The sequence below is a fragment of the Periplaneta americana genome, chromosome 12, assembly GCF_040183065.1.
Source record: "Periplaneta americana isolate PAMFEO1 chromosome 12, P.americana_PAMFEO1_priV1, whole genome shotgun sequence".
NCBI lineage: Eukaryota > Metazoa > Arthropoda > Insecta > Blattodea > Blattidae > Periplaneta > Periplaneta americana.
This window is the reverse complement of record NC_091128.1, coordinates 4,985,808-5,007,710: the sequence shown is the minus strand read 5'-3', so window position 1 is coordinate 5,007,710 and position 21,903 is coordinate 4,985,808. Positions and strand designations below refer to the sequence as shown.

Genomic DNA, 21,903 nt, shown 5'->3' with positions numbered 1-21,903 from the left:
TTTACACAAAAAATTGACTTAAGACCTTTTTCCTCCCGGCCACAGAATTAAAGTCATCATTAATCTCATGACCAATAGAACTGTGTCCTTCCTGGCAGCCTATGGAAACACAACAACCAGAATTACCAACTTAGGAATACCACAGGGTTCATTGCTCAGTCCAATACTTTTCACCATTTACATCATGGGCCTATCACAGCTCCCACTACAAAAAAGCAACATACTCGTACTAATTTTCGCTGATGACATATGAAGGGTACACGGGAATAACGATCAAGGTCCATTTTAGAAAGTTTCGAGAAAAACGAATTTTAAAGTTTAAGCACTTAATACTTTCTTATGTGTGTATTTAATAGAAATTGACGTAGTGGAATGTCAAGAATGATGATTTATTATTACTAGCTAGACCACATGATAGTACTTCTTTTCCACTATAAGATAGCATTATTAACTCAATTTCGATTTTTGATGGACCTTGATCGTTTTTCCCGTATACCTTTCATATATATAACAACCAAAGTCCCCCAAGACAAACATACAGAAAATCTCAAACAAGACATTGAGACCATCCAGTTTTACCTTAATCAACGAGGACTAACAATAAGTCCTAGGAAAAGTAAACATATCATATTCCATAAAAGACGAAAGCGCCCTTACTTATGGAATGAAATAGAAATCCAGAAACACAGACTAGATACCCAAACCTGTATCAAAATCCTGGGTGTAGATATGGGCAATAACTTCTCGGGAAAAACACATTACTCAAACCTCCTCCAGAAATTAAAATGGAGAGCAATAATATTCAAGTATATAACCAGCAGATATTGTGGAAATCACCCCATGGCACTTCACCTAATGTACGACAACTTCTCGATAGCACTACAAGACTACGCCATGGCCATATTACCAAAGCCTCAGGCCCAAACAGAGGCACAACTAAATTCAATCCACTACCAGGTAGCAAAACAAATCCTAGGTATAAGTGGCAAACCACATACCCATTCTGTACTAAAGACAATAAACTACTGTCTTCCTCCGACGAGTTTAGTGCTGGGACCTGAGGTATTCTTGCCATCGGTGAGGGGGGGTTGCAGGTAGATTCTTTTGTTGCTACAACCAAGCTGAGCAGAGCGGAGTGGGAAGTATTAATCGTCCAAAAATATGCAGTCTTCAGTTTGTAGTAGTGTGTGAATATGTCATATACATATTGTTTACCTAGGCCTATATGATTTTGTTATTAATATATTAAATATATTGTTGCAATTTTTGCTCATACATCTCCTTGATGTCAGCTATGTTAACATTATATGAATTAATATAATAATAATCCGTGGCGCTACAGCCCGTGGAGGGCCTGACTGACCAGCCGGCTGCTGGCCTCACGCCCACATGCCGAAGCAGAGGTGGTCGATCATCCAACCAGAATGAAGGTATTGTGTGGTTAGCACGATGATCCTCCCAGCCGTTATAGCTGGCATTCGAAACCGGATGCATTCGCAAGTGAAAACAAACTTTAATTTCTCATGTGAAGAACTTAGTGTGAAGCTGTATGGGAATAAACAGATCCTTAAAAAAATACATTCTTCAGACAAGTACTTGTAAAATGTGTGTGTTAGAGTTCGGTGTTTACAATATTTTATGAAAGACTTCCATGCATGCGTCAGTATTGAAATTGAATTCTTAGTGGTCATAATTATTTATAGGAGTTACTTGTGTTTATGCATTTAGTTCAAAAAGTTAAGATACTCTACAAATTTAGTGTGCAAAATTCTGTCATTGTATCTACTGTTACACGTAACTTCTGCAACATTTCAACGGATAGTGACTAGGTAAGTGTTTGTGTTTTCTTTTTAAATTGTCGATGTCCCCTGCTGGACCATAAAAAATCAGGTCAGCCTAATCTTATGCTTTAGAGGAAACTGGGACATTTGACATCCTGGACACACTCTTTCGTGACAGGGGTACGGATATTAGAAATTCGAGTTGATCCTGGCTAAACTGAGAGATCTGTGGACCCTACTAAGGTAGAAAGGATACCACATAGAATAGAAAAGTTACTTATGTCCAAGAAAATCTAACAATGACTGTGCATTTTATGGTGATTTGGTGATTCATACACTATCCACAATATCTCGTCACAATTTCCTAACAGTTTATAAGTGTTACTGTTCCTGAAGCGTATCAAGTTCTTAACCCTCCCGCTATCAAAATTTTTCACAACTTACTACTAAAAAATTACCGTCATCAAAATCATATACCGATCTTTGTTAAGCATCTGGAATATAAACAGTTGATGTATTATTGACTATAGACGTACAAAAAATGTAAAAATATGAAATAATCATCCTGGGTATTTTTAAAAATACAGGGTGATTCAAAAGTTCTGCTCCATTTTGTTGAAAACATAGTATACCAAAATTAATGAACTTTAGATATGTTATCGGGGACACTATGAGGTAACATATACAGTAAATTTAAATTTACTTCCCTTCCATTTCAAGACAAACTGCTTTATAGTTTTGGTATGGTAGAAAACACATTTACAAGCAATGAAAGTCACAGTACTATAATATAAATTGGAAATCATTTCAGTTAATTCTTTAAATTTAAATACAGTGAGGTTAACTGGGCATGCTCGGGTTTTGCAGGAGCCGTTCCCTGCCAAGAGATGCCATGATCACCAGGAATAGTGCGTCCACATTCTCAGCATGCAAGCAATGAGCGACACTGCAGTTTCGCCTTAGTTGTGTTGTGTTGTGTTGTGTTGTGTTGTGGGAAGTAAGCTGGCTGTGAAAGCTATGATCTTAAAAGTTTAAGTTAAGTTTAAAGTGCTCCATGTAGGCTACTGTTGTATAACGTATTCATTAGGTGAACGTACTTATCTGCAGTCTATACAATACATGCATATGGAAACAAAATCTTGTGCGGCAACAAGATGCAAATTTCGGGAAAAGTTTCCAGATAGACCTGTTCCAGCTGCCAGTACAACAAGAAGACTTTATAAGAAATTCATTTGGACAGGTTCGGTAAACGATGAAAAACCGAAAAGAATGTCCTGTTCTGTCGAAAGAGAAAATAGACGAGATTGGTGAAGGATTGGAACACACCCCTCAAAAATCCCTCAGAATTTAGTGCAGGAAACTGGAATATGTAGAAGTTCTGCTCGTGTAGCGACAAAATTACTTAAATTAAGGCCCTACAGCAGGGGTCGTCAGCACAGAGCACGCTGGGGCTAGCCTCTCTTACTCGCGGAAAATGCAGTGCACTCACTATAGTGCTCTCGTAGCTGCTAGCGGGTATGCTCTCTATCTCTCCCTGTTGCACGACAGTGCACACGGGATGGCACCACGTACCCATTGCACATTTCAGCGAGTGCTGACGACCACTGCCCTACAGAATGCAAGAAAGTCACACTCCATAAACGAACTTAAACAGAATGTAAGAGATGCAATAAATTCGATCAGTGCTGAAGAACTTGTGAGAGTGACTGCAAATTTCTTAAAAAGATGTCAAATATGTGTTGCAGTAAATGGAGGACATTTTGAACAATGAATGTGAACTTAGTAAGTATTGCTACTTTTAAGCATTGTAACAGTGGGATTGCAGGCCTAAAAGTGCCAGAGACGCACATGTGTTTCCCGCGGTAACCAACACATTGATAGCTGGGCTGGCTTTGGACGAAAACCAGAGCGTCCCCAACTAACCTCACTGTATTAGAACAATATATATATATATATATATATATATATACAACCATGAGCAGTGCTGTAGTTGGGCCGGTACGCCATACCGTCTGAAATAAAAATTCGCTGTTATTGTACCTGAAAAAAAATAGACTCGAAACATTTATTAATTATGTTTAAATAATCTTTAATAGACTTTTAAATGCAGGATGTTAGGTGCACTAAAGCCTCAATTTTAGGCAGGGAAAATGTCTTGTTTATCCTTTCCTTATAAGGCAGTAAGTTAGGGGGTGGGGAGTTAGTGAACGAAGGTGAGGTATTGGTGTACAGTTGTCTCTTGGTAGTAGTAGGATGTTTCATATTGAGCTCAACCACGTTTAAAAGAAAAAATAAATTCCTACTCGATGAAAACTAAGTTCGCTGTGACAGAGAGACTAAAGAAAGGTGGCAAGTTTACCTATAAAACTGTCTATACCAGAGAGTACAGTAGTGGCAAAAAAAACTGGACCGACCCTTGTAGCTGATTTCAGAGCCTTGTTCACTCCAGAGCGTCGGTGCATATTCCTTGGATCTGAAACCACCTGTGCAGTTGAACAACAGCCAGCAGCTGGTTACTGTTTCGTTTTCATTGAATGGATCAGGTGTTTGGGGCACGCCGCTATCGTGTAAACGGTCGCAGGTTCGATTCCCGTGGCATGCAATTTTTTTTTAAGTATGCGACAGTAATATTCATTATCACAGCTCATGGATCTAATTTCATTTTAGTAAAACAAAATGTGGATTATTATTTGGCCTAAAAAAATAAAGATTTATTTGGAATGCATCTGGTCTTCCTCTAACAAAACAAAAAATACATAAAAAAAAATTACAAAAATTATAAAAATAATGAAATAAAAGAGGCTATTGAACTACTAATATTTTGTCCAATAGGTTTCAGCTTCTCCGACAGCTTCTGCTCGCCTAGGCATGGAATCGACGAGCCTCCGAAAATAATCAAGATCCTGGGCGATGTCCTCCCAGGTGTCAAGAACATGTTCCCAGAGCTCGTCACGATTCCGAGGTGGTCGCTCTGCAATCAGTTTGCGTGTCCTTCCTTTTAATCTGGCCCACGCATTTTCGATAACGTTCATATCAGGTGAAAGGGGAGGCAGGGCAATCTCTTCGATCTCTGGCCTCTCCGACAACTATCTCTGAACGCCCATCGATTTGTGTACTGCGTAATTATCCTGCAGGAACAATAATGGTCCATCTGGATAACATTCACGGGCGGAAGGGTAAAACACGTGCTGCAAAATATGAATACACTGATCCATGCGCAGAGTCCCATCTATCCACTGTAGCATTACTGCTCCTTTTCGAGACATCCACCCCCAGAACTTGACGCTAATGCGCCCCTATTTTGGGTTTGGAGCCATATGAGCACGACTGTGCCGTCGGCCAGCCTCACAATAGACATGAACAGGTCCTGCATAACTAGTCGAGATCTGGGATTCGTCGGTGAAGATGACTCTAAGGTGCAACATATAACGTGATTTAGTAGCGAGTTTCTCAATCCAGTGATACTTAAATTAAATTAAGAGATGTAATGGAAACGTTTGTTCTCACAAGTAATGCAAATTGAATTTAGTTCTAAATTAAAGCTATTCATAGGTCGTAGTCTCCTTTTAAATCACTTGTTTTATGACAGACTCTCAAGGAACGTTGGTTCTCAAGTGATTCCGTAGCACAGTGACAGCACGATAGACTGGTAACTAACACTTTCGTGGTTCGAATCCTGCCTGGGAACGAAACTTTTTTTTGTTCCTTATTCAAATTTATTCCCAATACTTTAAGACTGCAGCGATATTTTACTACTAAATTAACTTATTATTCCCAGAACATGAATTTTACCAGCTTATTTTCTAATGGCTTTCGAATTGGGCTACGTCAGCAGTCGAAACTACAACAATTTCAATAGATTACTCGCTATCTTGTGAATGCGGGCGTGGCATGCACAGTGTTCATTTCGGAGACTTTGATTATTCCGTCGGTCTGGTCGTTTCTGCCACCACTATACATTAACGAAGTGGAAGAATAGTATTACTGGCAATAGTAATTTTGATACCATTTCCAGTTCAATTCTTGAAAACAGAAAAAACCAGTAGAGAGGCCAACTATAAACAATGGACAATCTGTGCTCTTTCTTTGCTCTCTCAATGTCCTCCATCCTAGAATCGAACTGCCTAAAATAACACTCCCTACAATTCAGACTCCACTGTATTTTGAAAAAATTTTGATATCTGGCATAAAAGTAGCAGCTGGCATCTTATATCCTTTGCTTAAACGCTTGTCCATTCGTTGTTTTATTGAACAACATGGTCTGATACTCCAGGGGTAGTTGTGATTTGCTAATTTCAAGTTTGCATACCACCATCGTATTTATATCCTAATTAACACTAACTTCATGGCATGGTGCCTCAAGAAATCTGCTACACTGATTCGCTAATTTCAAAACTTGTGTAGATGCCTTCGCATAACACTAATTTTATGATGTGGTGCCTCAATAATTCTGCTGCACTGATTCACTAATTTTAAAACTCGCTCATAATGCTAGCAGTTTGCTAGAGGAGGGAAATATTGTTACTTTTGTGTGTTCATGAATCTTGACTCCAGTTGCATATTATAGATTCTATCCCAATTAAACCTAAAGAATGTGAATGAGCATTACTGTAATGAACTATATCTGCACTAAGAAAAGTAATACTCTTCCAGTAAAAGAGTTTCTAGGGTTTTGTTCCTAAAAGTGTTGGGTCACCAGTGTCAGCGTTTATGGGGAGAGGATGGTATTTTTTGGGGAAAAATGAATAAATAAATAAAAAAATTCTTTAAAATGCTCTGTGATATGTGTGGAATGCATAGCATAACATTTTGTGGGTATTTGTGACCTTATCGGATGTTGAGTCGCCATTTTTAAACTTTCTGCATTATGGATTTTTAAATCACTCGCCCACTTTTATTGTTGTTTCCGGTAAATTAAATTTTCAAAATTTTTTTTTCTTTAAAATACCCTTTGATATGTGTGGAATGCATTGCATAACATTTTGTGAGTACCGGTATTTGTGCCCTTATCGGATGTTGAGACGTCATTTTTAAACTTCCTGCGCTATGGATTTTTAAATCACATGCCTGCTTTTATCGGTTTCCAGTGACTTCATTTTTTTTGCTACATTGCCAGACAAAAATGGAACTATTAAAGATACATGCATGAAATTTATAACACACATTCTTTAGACTATCAGGAAACTTTTCTCTGTAACAGAATTTTGTTAATTGATTTCATTTTAAAAATACGTCCGTTTGTTTGCAAGAAAGGAAATCAGAAAATTGTTATTAAATTTTGTTTATTTTACAAACGTAGGGACTGATATCAAAATTCTGTTACAGACAGTTTGTAGAACATGTTTTTGCAAATACATTGCAAAAAACTGTTTGAATCTATCTTTAAAAACGGTTTAGATATATCGGTTTTAGTACAGTCCTGCATTGGGTATATTTTTTTCCAAATTTGGGTCCCCAAATAATTTTTTTTTTTTTCAAAATATATTTATTTTGTTGAGTTGCCACAGCTATGAGCTCTCTACATACAAAAAATTAATATTTTACACCAAATAGGAAAAAAGTTAAAAAAAATACCATACTCTCCCCTTAATTTCTTGCCTTATATGGAATTGTGGCTGTGATCTGGAAGGAGGTCTGCAGAGACGACTGCATGACAAAGAAGCAACCTTGGAAAAGAAGTGCAGTACGAGTCCATACAAAATCTAGTCTGACCAAGGAGATTTCAACAGTACCCTCTAAAATTTGCTTCCAACTACAGCACTTACAATGAGCATCTCAAAAACATTTGTTTATAATAAAATAAAATCTAAAAAGAAAATGTTTTGAAGTTATAGAAATAAATAAATAAAAATATAAAACTAATAAATCAAATTGTAGTTCTTTGTTAAAATTCAAATATTCTAACATCATCTGTACTACAGTGTGCATCTCCAAAAAAGCTCCACTAATAACTATTTCAAACAAAATCACTTTTAGATAAACCATAGCACACAGAAATAAAAAGTAAAAAATTGAGAACAAAAGCTAATGATAATATAAATAACAATATAAAAATTGGTGCATAAATAAAATAATTTAGAAGCAGACTAACTTAGAAATGAAGAGAATTAAGCTATAGATTGAATTTCATATCCGAGAATTCTCATGACATATACTATGAAGAGGGGTAACAAGATCACCCCACATGAATAATGTGAATTATATCTTAAAGTAGATTAACCTTTTCAGTCACGAATTATGATTTTCGTTTATAAAAGTCTAATTTTGTTCTTGACTCCTTTTAAGTTTTTGTGAATTGCCCACAGTCTCATTTTTACAGCATGATGCCTAGATTTCCAGATATGAACTGCCCACTTAAGAGGACAAGATGGCTAAAAGGACCTGTCAACAACTGTCCATGAAGCAGCATTGAATTTGCTTTCCTCTGTAGAGGACACAGTGAATAAAAGGGACAATTATTTATGTTATTCTTAATTCAAATTGTTAGTAAGCATATAACGGACAAATACATGGAATTTCAAAAAGAAACATGAAGAAAAATTAAAATAATATTGACAAATCAACAATGGGGTAATTCTATTACCCCTCTGGGTAGCAGGAGGGTTAATGAAGAACTTAAAATACACAAGTATAATAATTTTAATAGAATATTCAATCTTACATTTACACTTCTGACACTTTTTCTGTGCGTTTTCTGACCATAAGTTAATGGAGAAAATGGTGTTAAAAGATAGAGAGAAAGACTCTGCGCATGCATAGAACACCAACTAACTTACACTACTACATTTCCAGAAAACTTTTTCTCTGTGAGTAAAGAACACGTCTGCTTGCCATGTGGTTCTAAAAAGGGTATATTTCCTGCTTCTGTTGTGTTTATTTAATTTGTGGGGATAACGCCATAGTGTGTTTGTGTATTACGCTGTGCTAAGTAAGCCTCCTTGAACTTATATTTTTGTAGTGAGTTATAGCGAGGCAATTCCACACCACTCTGGCATCGGCTGAATGCACAGGTTATGTGTTAGAAGTCTACAAGTAGGTATTCTTATTTTCTACCAATACATAAAAGGTTAAGTAACACCATAAAACACTATTTTTTAAATGAAGAAAGCCTGAAAATCCATATCCACATCTTGACAATTGGACGTACTTGATGCTAGAAAAATTTGGGTTTGAACTGAGTGTAATCAGTGCAGTGCTTGGACAAAGTCAGGAGAATTGAAGGAATTTTCTTAATATGGTAATGGGCATTGTGGTGGATGAACATTACAGTATGATGTTGAGAAAGAACTGGATGGCATGTTTGGAAACACTGCTTCAATTCCACATCAAGTAAACGTTTATAATAGCATGTTGGACTTTGCTCTGTGTTATGGATGAACATTGCTACATCTTTAGCTATAAAGTTCCCGAAGATCTGGCATTCATCCTCTACCTGTTGCCTTGCTGCAGATGCCATCAGAATTTCAAATATGCCATATTCAGTCCCTATTCCTCGAGTCTTCGTTTTTTAGACATGAAAGGTGGAGGTGAAGGCATATTGTGTTTATTATTGTTGTTCTTTCTGATAAAATAAAAAAATAATAATCATGTTTTTTTTTTTAAGAAACAATGGAAATCAGGGAAGTTCGAGGGGTCCACTCTGTATTATTCTATCTGTGACATTTGAAGAGTCAACTAAAAAAAAAATATTTTATTCAATTGGAACAACTGGATAATACATATCTACCATATAGCATATAGCAACTATGCTCGCCATTAGAGGAGGGGTTCACGACAGAAAGAACTTGGCTGTGAGATCAAACTGCGCATGCGCGGACTTCTCTTTTAGTGCTAGCGTGATCCTTACCTGGATTTATTTTCGCGTGTACATTCCAAATCACCTTGTGAAACAAAAGAGAATCGAAATGTTGCTAGTAAAATTGGTGATGATATTCTTTAATACTAATTCCCTGTACTTTTAAATGCAAGATGTATGGAGTATAGTGAAGACTTTTTTAATATATTAAAAGAAATTGCACATTTTCGAAGATATCATAACACTTTAACATGGCGAAATTAAGGAGAAATATGATGTGGTCCAGGGAATATCGTTGAAATGAAGCGTGTGTGTAATTGACATTAATACATTATCTCCTCGTCAAACCCCATCCAACCTTATCACTGGAAAAGTGTGTAATTAACACTATTGTACTTATCTCCTCATCAAACCTTATCTAACCTTGTTGCTAGTCCATTTTATATCATGGAGTGCAGTTTGGTAGCTCCTTTGAACACCCACTTACAGATTTATGGCTTTCTACACAAACAACTCTGACCAGCCCATTGTCCCAACATTGCACAGTTGCCACAATCTTGGCGACCTCGAAATGAGAGGATTCGTGGCCGTCATCCTCATCTGGATGCCACGTGTTTAAAAAAAAAAACAACGTAATATCACGAGCCGACTGCTCAATGAATACTACAGAATACACTCTCAATTATACTTTCATGCTAACTGACCGGATTCTTGGAATTCAGAAAATCTTTGGCAACTCTGCCTCCACGTGGATTTGTCAGGATCCTGTCAATTCTTCTGAACGAGGGCTGTGATTCGTTACTACAGGCAAAGATAAGATTTTCGTCACAGTAAGAACACATTTATTTATGACAACCAATTAGTAGGGGGCAGAAGAAAGTCTGTCGGCAAAGTCCTTTCTATGAAACTGCACTCCATGGACTATAATAGTGAAGGTCTCTCTCAGTAATGTTGAGAATGAGGGAGCGAACGAGAAAAAAAAAATTTCACCTGGTAATGACGTCATGCCCTTATATTGGCAACATTGTGTACTTGATTATCATTGCAATGCCACATTGAAAGCTGCAGTACCTAATTCTCCAGTTTAGTGATTTATTTTTTTCTGTGGTGCTTTAAAATTATTCAGTCAGTTATTTGAGAAACTACACATGTTCCTTTCTGCTAGTTTTGAGAAAAGTGTAAAAAACTGTCAGCTATATATGATTTCCAATATTCTTGACATTCTTAAGAAACTTACCTTGTAATTTAAAGGCGCAATGGGGCCCAAAATGTCGAGTGCATGTATGATTTCTCAAATAAAATATTAGTAGCAAAAATTCGGTATATTTTGCTTTAAGTACAATACAGTGTTGTTAAATTACATTTATATGTCATAATTGAATTATATATTTTAAATTTTCCTTTACAATGCAAAAATGAAAGGCAAAATTCTATACTTTTTGTAGCTACAAGCATTCATATATTAAAGCTCTTCAGGTGCTGTAAAATATTTTGATTTCATGCTCATTGGGAAAATACTTTGTAACTTTTTTACATCATTTCCAACACAACATATTTTACATTAGAATATGAATAATTTTGCAACCAGCATACATGTGCTTACTTTTGTCATTTTCTCAGTGAACGTACACATGTTACTTTAATTTACATATGTTATCTCGAAATCCGTCAAAACCAGTTTCAAGTAGTAAAGACTAGTTTAAGCAAACAAAGGCATAAACAAAAAGCGTATATGCAAAGCGAGTTTTCGTAAGGTCTAGCCCAGCTCTGGGCACAACAGGGAAGTGAAACGGAACTCTGAAACCCCCACCCATGTCTTTTTCGCTTACACTGCCTTATAAACAAACACACAGTAGGCACTGTGCATCTGTGATGGATTGCCGGTAACCAGCGAGAGCTGAAAGTTTGTAAAAACTACGATGCCTGCCTTATACAATCTGTCACTCAGCAATGCTTACCTTCTCAGCCGGGGAAGGTGGAGTGGGGAGTTAAGGGGAAATCTGTAATGACTCGATTGAGTTACTAGTGCCCAGGCCTGGTCTAGCCTAAACAAACCAAATCGAACCTGTCACTGATTCTAGACCTTACGAAAACTCGCTTTTTATCTATGTACATTTGTTTAAGCAGGTCTGCCAAGTTAGCTCTGTGTCAGCACGTCTGCCTCCAGACTAGCCAGCGGGTTCGATTCCCGGTGGGATCAAAGATTTTCATGTAAAATTTGTGGTGGTGCAGAACTTCTAATCACTAAATTGTGCACCAATATGCCTGGGTTAAATCCCAAATCTCTCTACAGTGCATATGAAGAGAAGGCATATGTCACTGTTGATAGTGATTAGACCACTGGATGAGGACATTAAGCCTGGTGGCCCCCTTGGTGCTATTCGACAGGAGTAGGCTATGTGCCGCACCAGGTTTCCCCTTCTCCCTCCTCACCTTCATCATCATCCTCAACCATTCCCTACACTACACTTACACGAACACTTACACATACGCTCACCCTAGTACATGACATAACTCTTCACATGATGCACATCATGTACAGCATGGTCTGCCGAAGTAGTGTACAATTGAAAATGGATCACAGTCCTGCTATCTAGCCGAAATATGTGGAATCCGAATCACGCAAGTGAAGTGGGTAGGCATTAAGTACACGCACACATTTAGGCTAGTTTTTACTAGTTGAAACTGGTTTTGACGGATTTCGGGTTTTAAAAGTACCGGTAACATATACATTTTCAAATTAACATACACATACAGCTTACACAGCATAGATTTATCTCTAATAAATATGGTTTCTTTGCAGGTAGATGAATGAAAGTTATTTAGAATCATATATTCATTTCCTGCTCCCTCTAACTTTTTGCTTTCATTGCCAGACTCTTTCAACCTTCCCTTCTTAATGACTGGTTCAGGAATTTGAAACAATATATTATACGCGACTACCTAGTTATACTCGCTAAGCTATAACACCAAATACAGCAGACCAGCTGTTACAATATGTTGAAGGAGGGCAATGCACACGAAAATCATTGCTACTTGACACTTTTGTAAGGAAAGTGGCTTGGCTAACTGGGTTGTGACGTCATTAAAGCCGTTTGATGCTCATAGGAACTACCAGTACTTACTAAGTTACGAATTTCACTTAGCACTCTTGTAGAGGAAATGCAGAATATGAAATAACTTCATTCTACAATAAATATGAATTGCACTTCTTTGTTTACTTGTTTCCTTGTTTGTTTATTTATTTTTAATTTGGCTCTTTAGCCCTTTTGTAAGGTTAAGTAGGTACTCAATTAAAAGTGAGTTACCACAGTTTCTTTTTTCCATAATGAAGGATGGATTCGTTCGCAAAATAATTTCGCGTGAATATCTTTATGAATTTGTCATAGGAAATGGAAATTTTGTGCTCACACTAAAATATGTTTAAAATGTGACAGCATCATGCATTATACAAGTTGGTATTTAAATAAAATTGAACTTACAGTGTTTAATCCTTCTCGAGGCTTGTCCTTCCATAGAAATGGCAAAGTCTTGAATACAAATAGTGTATTCTGATATATTATATCGTCAGTTCCAAAAAATGAAACTTTTGAAATAAAAAATATGTAAAAAGATGGGAAATTTCCTAGTACCCGGTACTTGCTCCATAAGCTGTTAAGTCAGCCATTGTTGTCTAATCACAGAGATGTATATTTGCGCTCGACCAAAAATATATTACAAACTGACTAGAATCACATCCAGTAACAAACTATTAAAATTCTTTCCAGAAAGAAGCCACTGTGTAAACACAAACACGACCTATGCCACAAGTACCGGGTACTAGGAAACTACCACCACATCTAAATACTGGAAGGCCTATATACATCTTTTGGTATATAGTAGGCTATATAGCAATGAAATGATCCAGTAGAAATTAATATAATGCAATTGAAAGCTATCACATTTTTACATGTCTTGTCATTCAGTCAGATCACTGCTTGTTTAGTTTGTCCACAATGTAGAACTGGTTGTTAAATGTTTTAAATTAAAAAAAAAAAAAAAAAAAACAAGCTGGAAGAACGCTGACAATACGATATTATCAAGCATTTTAATATTGCACAAAACATAATGTAATAGTTATTTAGATACCAATGTCGTAACATTTTATTTTACAATACAAGATTTTGTCAAACAAGGCTGCAGGCCGAGTTTGATAACCAGTCTACTATTGTAATATGAAGTTACGACATGTGTATCGTACAAAGTTTTATCCACTTTGATAAAAAAAATAATGTAAAATTGAATATTGTCTAAATGTAAAATTTTTATTGCCACCAATATACATTTGCTTTGTAGGTGATCGATTCATATAGAGGGCCTTGTACGAGAAACATTTGAAGCTATATACATTTGCTTTGTAAGTGATCAATTCATATAGAGGGCCATGTACAAGAAACATTTGAAGAATGTTATTATTGTCGGTATTGTCACCATGACTATTTATAAATATAAGTGTCAATGGTATTGCATTAACAGCTGTACTGATTTATTAATTCCAACAAAATCGCGACAGAGGTATGAAGAGGAATATAAGAAGTTTGAAGATTGGTGTAAAAAAAAGTAGAGAATATTTCTGAAAAGTTTATGCTGGAATATTTTTCAATGAAAAGTGAAAAGAAGAAATCAAGTTCTCTGTGGATTCATTATTCTATGCTGCGGTGTACGATATCACTGAAGAAAAACGTGGACATCAGTAAGTAGACACAAATTGTTAGCTTTTTAAAGCAAAAAAGTCAATTGTGAAAATGTTACCATTAATGTGTATAACAAATAAAAAGCTTACAAAGACAAGCATCCTGCTGCTCCAAAGTTGCACTCGGGCATGGGTTCGATTCCAGCTTGTGCTCATTACTGGTAGTTTTTTCCAAGCTTTCTCCAACCATAAGGCGAATGCGAATGTCAGGTAATCTATGGCGAACCCTTGGCCTCATCTTGCCAAATATCATCACGCTATTACCAATACAATCGATGCCAAATCTCCTAGTAGTTAATACAGGGTCGTTCAATAACCAACTAAAAGAATTGCAGAGAGCAATCAGAGTAGCATAATGAAGCATTAATGGTTGAAGTGTTGATCAAAATTTTTTAGTGGTGGTGGTAGCATTATGTGTAAGAAAAGTAAATAGTTGGTGTACTATGGTTGATGTTTAAGACAGTTAATATAGTGCTAATAGTACCTCCCTCATGCCAATAACTCTGCTACAGAAAAGAATAATAAAATTATGCCTTAATAAACTCTTGATTATCCTTCAGAACTGTTGTAGCCTATTCAAGATTTAAAGTATTTGACTTCCATCATATTTATAACAAGATGTATTATTGAATTTCGTACAAAAAACCCGAAATATATTTATATCCACATAAATATAAAACCAAAAGATCAGAAAACACATTATGCTTAACAGAATCTAAATGTATCATAGCTGTAGCATATAATCACAGTAGCAACTTCAGTCCAAGGCTTTATAACATGATAACTTAATAGCTAAATTCTCAAATATACAATTTACTAATACTCCTTATTTCAAAAAATCAATTAAAAATTGCTGTTTAGAGAGAAAATTTAAGGTTCAATTATTGTGATATCTTTTTTCTTCTTCTTTTTTCTTTTTCTTTTTTTACTTTTTACTCTGTTATTTAATAAAATATCTTATGTGGAATGCCCTCTGAGCACGAGTATGTAACTTAGTCTTTCTGGGGATGTTAGAATGTTTTTATATAAAAAAAGCAATATGTATCTTTGTTCTACGAGGGCTATTCATATAGTTGCTGTTTATTTCTTACGAACCTGTGAATGATGTTACAGAATTGGGTTACAATACGTTTGAAATTGTACACTCTAATTTATTTTTCCACACAGTTTCCAGTCACATTGAGACACTTGTCGTAGTATTTGACGAGATTTGAAATTCCGCAATTGTAGAATTCGGCCAACCTACAACGCCTGGTTTTCAACTATTCGTCATTGTCAAAGCGCTTCGAGCCAAGCCACGTTTTCATGTGCATGAAGAGATGGTAATCGCTAGGCACCAAATCTGGGCTATAGGGAGGATGATCCAATACTTCCCAGTCGAACTCTTGCAGTTTGGTCGCAGTACGACACGCTCTATGCGGCCGGGCGTTGTCATGCAGGAAAATCACCCCAGAGCTCAACATGCCACGATGTTTGTTTTAAATTGCCCTTTTTAAGTTTGTTAGTGTATTACAGTAACGCTCAGCGTTAAAAGTGGCATTCCTCTCCAAGAACTCCACTAGCAAATTTCCTTTTCTGTCCCAGAAGACAGTTGTCATAAGTTCCCTCGTGGAAAGTGTTTGACGACACTTTGTGGATTTTATCGGGGAGTGAGTATGGCCCCACTGCATTGATTCAAGTTTTGTTTCTGCATTCACATACAGCAACCAAGTCTCATCTGCTGCCCTCATCTGCTGAGCCTTTTGTTCCTCAGGAGTTCAGGCATCCATCTGGCAGAAAGTTTCCAGTAGCCCAAATTTTCGGTAATCACTTTGTACACAAGAGTACGACTAATCTGTGGAAAATCCTCACTAAGCTCTGACATGGTAAACCTGCGGTTTGCTCTAACCTTTTCGTCGACGAATCAGATCTGTATTCACGATACTCGGTCGATCACTTCTCTCTTCATCATGGACATTGGTTCGCCCATTTTTGAACATACGGCACCATTGTCTTACACCACCTTCACTCATTATGTCTGGCCTATAATCTCCACAAAATTGGCGATGAATTTCACTGGCCTTACAGTTTTTGGCCACAAGAAATCTTATTACAGAAAGTACCTCACACCTGGCGGGACTTGCGATTGCAGCACACATTTTGACAGGAACAAAGACACGACCTTGACTCTACCGCTGCTTGACGCGTACTGCTTCAGGTACACTCCACCGCAAGAGCGGTGCCACTGTCTCTGTTGTTACGCATGCTATATGAAAACGGAAGTTACTTTATGAATAGCCCTCATAGCAGTAAAGTATTATTATTATAATATTGTTGTTTCAGTACATCACTGCCTCTTCTTATGAATGCCATAGTGTATTTTTGGTCTAGAGTAGGTTGACCAGATTTACAAAATAAAAAAACGAGACATTTATTAAAGTTGACATGAATCAACATTTTATCTAAACATTCATTATTAGCCTACTTGTGTTTATATAATGTCAGTGAGCAATAAGGTCCAGTTTTATTTATTTTAAAGTAATAAATACTACACTATTTACAATAACTAGGCTATAATAATTGTTGTTTTCTAATACCAGGCGTTTGACAATAAAGTCATTTGACCTCTTGCACTCCAATATTTTTCAAAGATATTATCATAGCCAGCCACTGAAGCACAGATTTTGAGGTGTTCCGAATCCATTTCTTGGTTTGAGTTGCACAATGGGCAGTTAGGGGACTGATATATTCCAATTCTATGCAGGTGTTTGGCCAAACAGTCATGGCCTGTTGCCAATCTAAATGAAGCTACAGACGAGTTTCGTGGTAAATCGGGAATTAACTGTGGATTATGATGCAGAGAGTTCCATTTTATCCCTTGGGATTGTGTTATCAAATTTTGTTTGTTGAAGTCTAAATATGTAGATTTAATCAATCTTTTCACAGAGTAATACGTATATTTAGTAACAGGTATGTAAGTAGCAGTGCTGCCCTTCTTTGCTAATGCATCCGCAATCTCGTTTCCCAGGATTCCACAATGGGATGGTATCCATTGGAATACAATTCTTTTATTGAATGATATTAATTGAGAGAGTATTTTAGTTATTTCTGCTGTTTGAGATGAAGGTATGTGTTTAGAGACTATTGATAGAATAGCTGTTTTGGAGTCTGACAATATAACTGCATTCTTAAATTTATTGATGTGGCATAGAATATTCCTGAGACTTTCACTTATTGCAGTGATTTCTCCATCAAAACTTGTTGTTCCATACCCAAGAGATCTATAAAGTGAGAAGAGTATGTAATAGAGTAGTATGGATACTTGGCTTAAGTCAATGTTGACAATTTTTTATGTGGCAGCTAGTCTGAATTAAATAGGTTAACTTATCTGTTTAAAAATACTTCAGGTTAATTGGATCTTACAATCATATTCATGTCACTGTATTCTGAATTGTTTCGTAACAAAATTTTTTGCCTCATATTACCTTTTAACCAGTGGTGATATTCAAGAAATTTAACACCAATTCACTCATGTGTACCTATGTTAAACATATACGGTATATGTCCATGGTAATTGCAAATATTACTGAGAAATAATAAGTATTTTAACATTCTCCATGAAGATCAACTGTACAATCTGCATCATATTTCTTTGATGAGTGAATTTGCTGTAGAAGTGTTGGCCTTTCCTTCAAGAAACTATAAAAGTCCATGCAAGACACATTTTTGAAATTACATTTTGTCATTATGGTTTTAACTGGAAACTGATTCCTTTCGTCAGACCAAATTGAATTCAACAACGAAAACACTCTTTCTGATGATGCATTGGTACCAGGTATTCCTAACACAAAACTTACAATCTGAATTATGTTTGTAAAACTAAGTTAATGTATTTATCTTTCATAATAAAATAAAAGAAAAATAAATATCTTAATTATAATTCGGGATATGCGGTGCCATTTAAAAAAACGAGATATTTGGCGCACTGAGCATACTTTTCTCGGGGGCTGCAAAAGGGTATCTGTCGGATACAGGGGGGGAGAGCCATTGAAGGCCTTAAGGAACCAACCTGGACAAATACCTAATGTCCCATCCCTACCTTCCCATGGTGCAGCTGTTAGTAAGCATAATTTTACAAGCTGAACTAAAGGGAGGGGCTACTCATCAATTAGCCTGGTCAGCTTGATGAGTTAATGACTGAATTTGGTATAATTTTCCTCTATTCAATACCTAATTCCCTCTTTACCCTTTCCTATCCAGTCCTCTGACTGAACTCTTACTTTCTTCGACCCCGACGGCTTTAGAGCATTCGAGGCCTAGGGGTTCATTTCACTTTCCTTCCTCTTCTTTCTAATTTTCTGTTCCTAGTGCTGACCTGCTATGGCACTAAAATCGTCCTCCAGTGGCTTAAGGAGGGAAAGCTGGTGATCAACAAGATCTCCCAGCTAGGTCCAATGGACCCGTCGACCACCAGCAGGTGTGGTCCTCCAGACATTCTGGGGGTTGTGTGTGAATGAAGTAGCCACCAAAACGTTAAAATATGGTGTTCACTTAAATCGGCTACAACTTGCCATTTTCAAATATTGGAGTGCAAGAGGTCAAATGACTTTATTGTCAAACGCCTGGCATTAGAAAACAACAACAACATACTTTTCTCGGGACAGGGGACAAGAAGCTGAAAAAAGGGACAATCCCGTTAAAAATGGGGCGTCTGGTCACCCTAGTCTAGAGAAAATATTAATACTTTCTTACGAAAACGTTCCTATTTTTTTACGAGTATTGTTGTAAAAGAAGTGTATTTTCCCTGGACTAAAAATATAATATGGCATGCTAGAAAGTGGCGGTGATGTGCTAAACATTTAATGTTAAACTAACTTTAACAGTAGATGATATAAAGTACTCTGCATATATATTCTGTACCGGTACTAGCGGATACATTGCTATTTTCCTTTATTTATAGCTGCTTATTATTACCTTATTTACAATTTTTATAATAACATTTTGAAATTTGTAGTTATTAGGAGAGAGAACCAAATGTTAGGAAATTAGAATATCACCACTGCATTTATACATATCTGCTTTCGTTATTCCTGTGGTTTTCTTCAGTTTTGCTTTCTCCCCTCAGGGAGATGGAAGAATGACGGTCATTTTCTTGTGGTATTCCTCGAAGTTTTGTTGGAATGCCTTAGATATTTTGCATTCTACAGAATTTATTTTATTATTCATTAAAGTGTGTTGTATTTTGTTCAATGCACTCTATGTTCACTGTTGATGAAGACTGAAATAAATGTTATTTGCACAACCACACTTAATGCAGTTCGAGCATGCTAAACCCCTTTTGATGTCACAGCGAAAAACCGACAAGCTATGGAACACAGCAGTTCAAGTAAGACAGGATACATACTAGTGGCGGTTCCTCGGGGGAGGGAAGAGAGGAACGTCCTCCTCACATTTTTCTTCTTTCGAAAGTAAATACCAAATAAAATATGTGCCTTGAAATTCAAGGAAGATTCGATAATTTTTAAGTTCACAGCTATAAGAAAACCTCGGTTGATCGAGTTTTAAACGATGCACGCTCATGTGCGGCTAGAAAATTGTAAGAAAGATGCGAGATTGTTTGTGTGGAGGAAAGCCAAGCCATTCCTCCTTTACTGCAGTTAGCACACATAGACAACAGCGCACTAGCGGCCAGAGAAAGAAGCAGAGTTTTAAAGCGAGTAAATGAACAGAGAGGGAGGAGATCCTCCTCTGAATCAGTGCATGGGCGGGAAATAGAAACCGACTGGTCATGCAGCAAGCTCGCTACCGCTGCCATCTAACGATCTTGCATTCAACCAGACTATAACACATCTAGGAGGAGGCACAATAAAATAGTTTTAACGCAACACTATGAAAGACACCATATAAACTTTTTTTCTAAAATTATAAATCAAAAATATTATTCATTGCACTTTATATAGGCTACTATTCATGGTTTGAAACTTTCAAGGATATTTGAAAGTTTAAGTCGTGTTTATATAAAACAAAGAGGAAGTAGTTCTACATTGGTATCACAGATCTTTTTGGCCCCTGAAATTCACTTCTATTCATTGTTTACTAGACAGGGGAACAGCCAAGTTGTCAGTTTTGTACAAATATATTTGAAATTGAAAGTAGGTACTCCAAACTACATTATTTTTAACATAAAAAATTGACCACTGGCAACTTTGAACAATAATGGTAGTATGACTTTACAAGAACTGATATTCTTCAAAAGCATGTGATACTGAACTTGTAAAATGTACATGTGGCAACACAGACCACGTGGGCAGATGCAATGTTCTCGCTTTCCTCAGATTATTTCCCATTCACATTTCCGCAGTTCCGATTACGTGTTAGTAGCTATTTATTTATTTATTTATTTATTCTGGTGTAGTTAAGGCCATCAGGCCTTCTCTTCCACAACACCAGGAATACAAATACAATAATAGAAATAAACAGAAAAAAATATACTATAATATACAAAGTAAAGCTACACAAGAAATAAAGAGAGAGAAAAAAAAACACTATAAACAAAGTAAAGCCACACAAAAATATACAGGTTGCAGTCACACAAACTTTAAATGAGTGATTAAGTATCATAATTAATTCCATCCTAACTAATTAACTAACATAAACAAGAAACTTGGAATTTTAATCTAGGTTAAAAAAGAAAAAGAAAAAAAACTCATATCAGTACTTCTAGCAATACCTAAAAAACATTAACTAAGACAAAATTTTTCAATTTAATTTTGAATTGTGATAAAGTCCGGCAGTCCCTGACATCATTAGGTAACGAATTCCAGAGGCGAGGTATTTCTACAGCATAGGAAGATGAGTATAAAGACGTTCTATGATGAGGGATAGAAAGAAGTGCTTGATGTCGGTTTCGAAGAGTTGTAAGAAATTGAAAGCGCGATAACAGATATTTCGGAGTAGAAGTATGCATGATTCTAAACAGAAGAGACAGTGAATGTATTGTTCTTCGTTCCTTCAGACGCACCCATGAAAGTAACTGGAGGGAAGGTGTTATATGGTCAAATTTACGAGTATTGCAGATGAATCGTATGCACACATTATGAACACGTTGTAGTCTCTCAGCTAAGAGTGAACTTACATTAGTTAGCAAGGAATCGCAATAATCAAAATGGGGCATTACAAGCGTCTGAATAAGATTCTTTTTTAGACTAAGTGGCAGAAATTCTTTCATATGAAACAAGGAGTGAAGTTGAGAAAATATTTTTTTGCAAATGTGTGTTACTTGAGTATTCCAATTTAGATCGCTATCCATAAAAATGCCAAGATTTTTAACGGTTTCACTGTATTTAACAATAATCCCATTCAATATTATATGTGGTATAGTACTGCTATCAAGAGTGCTTCGTAGACGATTATGCCCCATTATGATTGCTTGCGATGTCTCTGGATTTAACCTTAATCCAAATTTGTGTGCCCACAGTGAAATCGAATTCAAATCTTCGTTTATTTTGTTTACTGCGTCACTAGTCTCGTCAGGGTGGAAATGCAAATAAATTTGCAAGTCGTCAGCATACATATGGTATTTGCAGTGTTTTATCATATTAGTCACGTCATTAATA

The 21,903-nt window shown here is 36.4% G+C and overlaps 1 protein-coding gene across 4 annotated transcripts in view; it reads left to right on the top strand.

Moving 5' to 3' along the window:
- Positions 1 to 21,903, top strand: part of LOC138710132 (nucleolar protein 12-like) — a 717,371-nt gene that overhangs the window by 649,328 nt on the left and 46,140 nt on the right. The gene's annotated exons all lie outside the window — the stretch shown is intronic.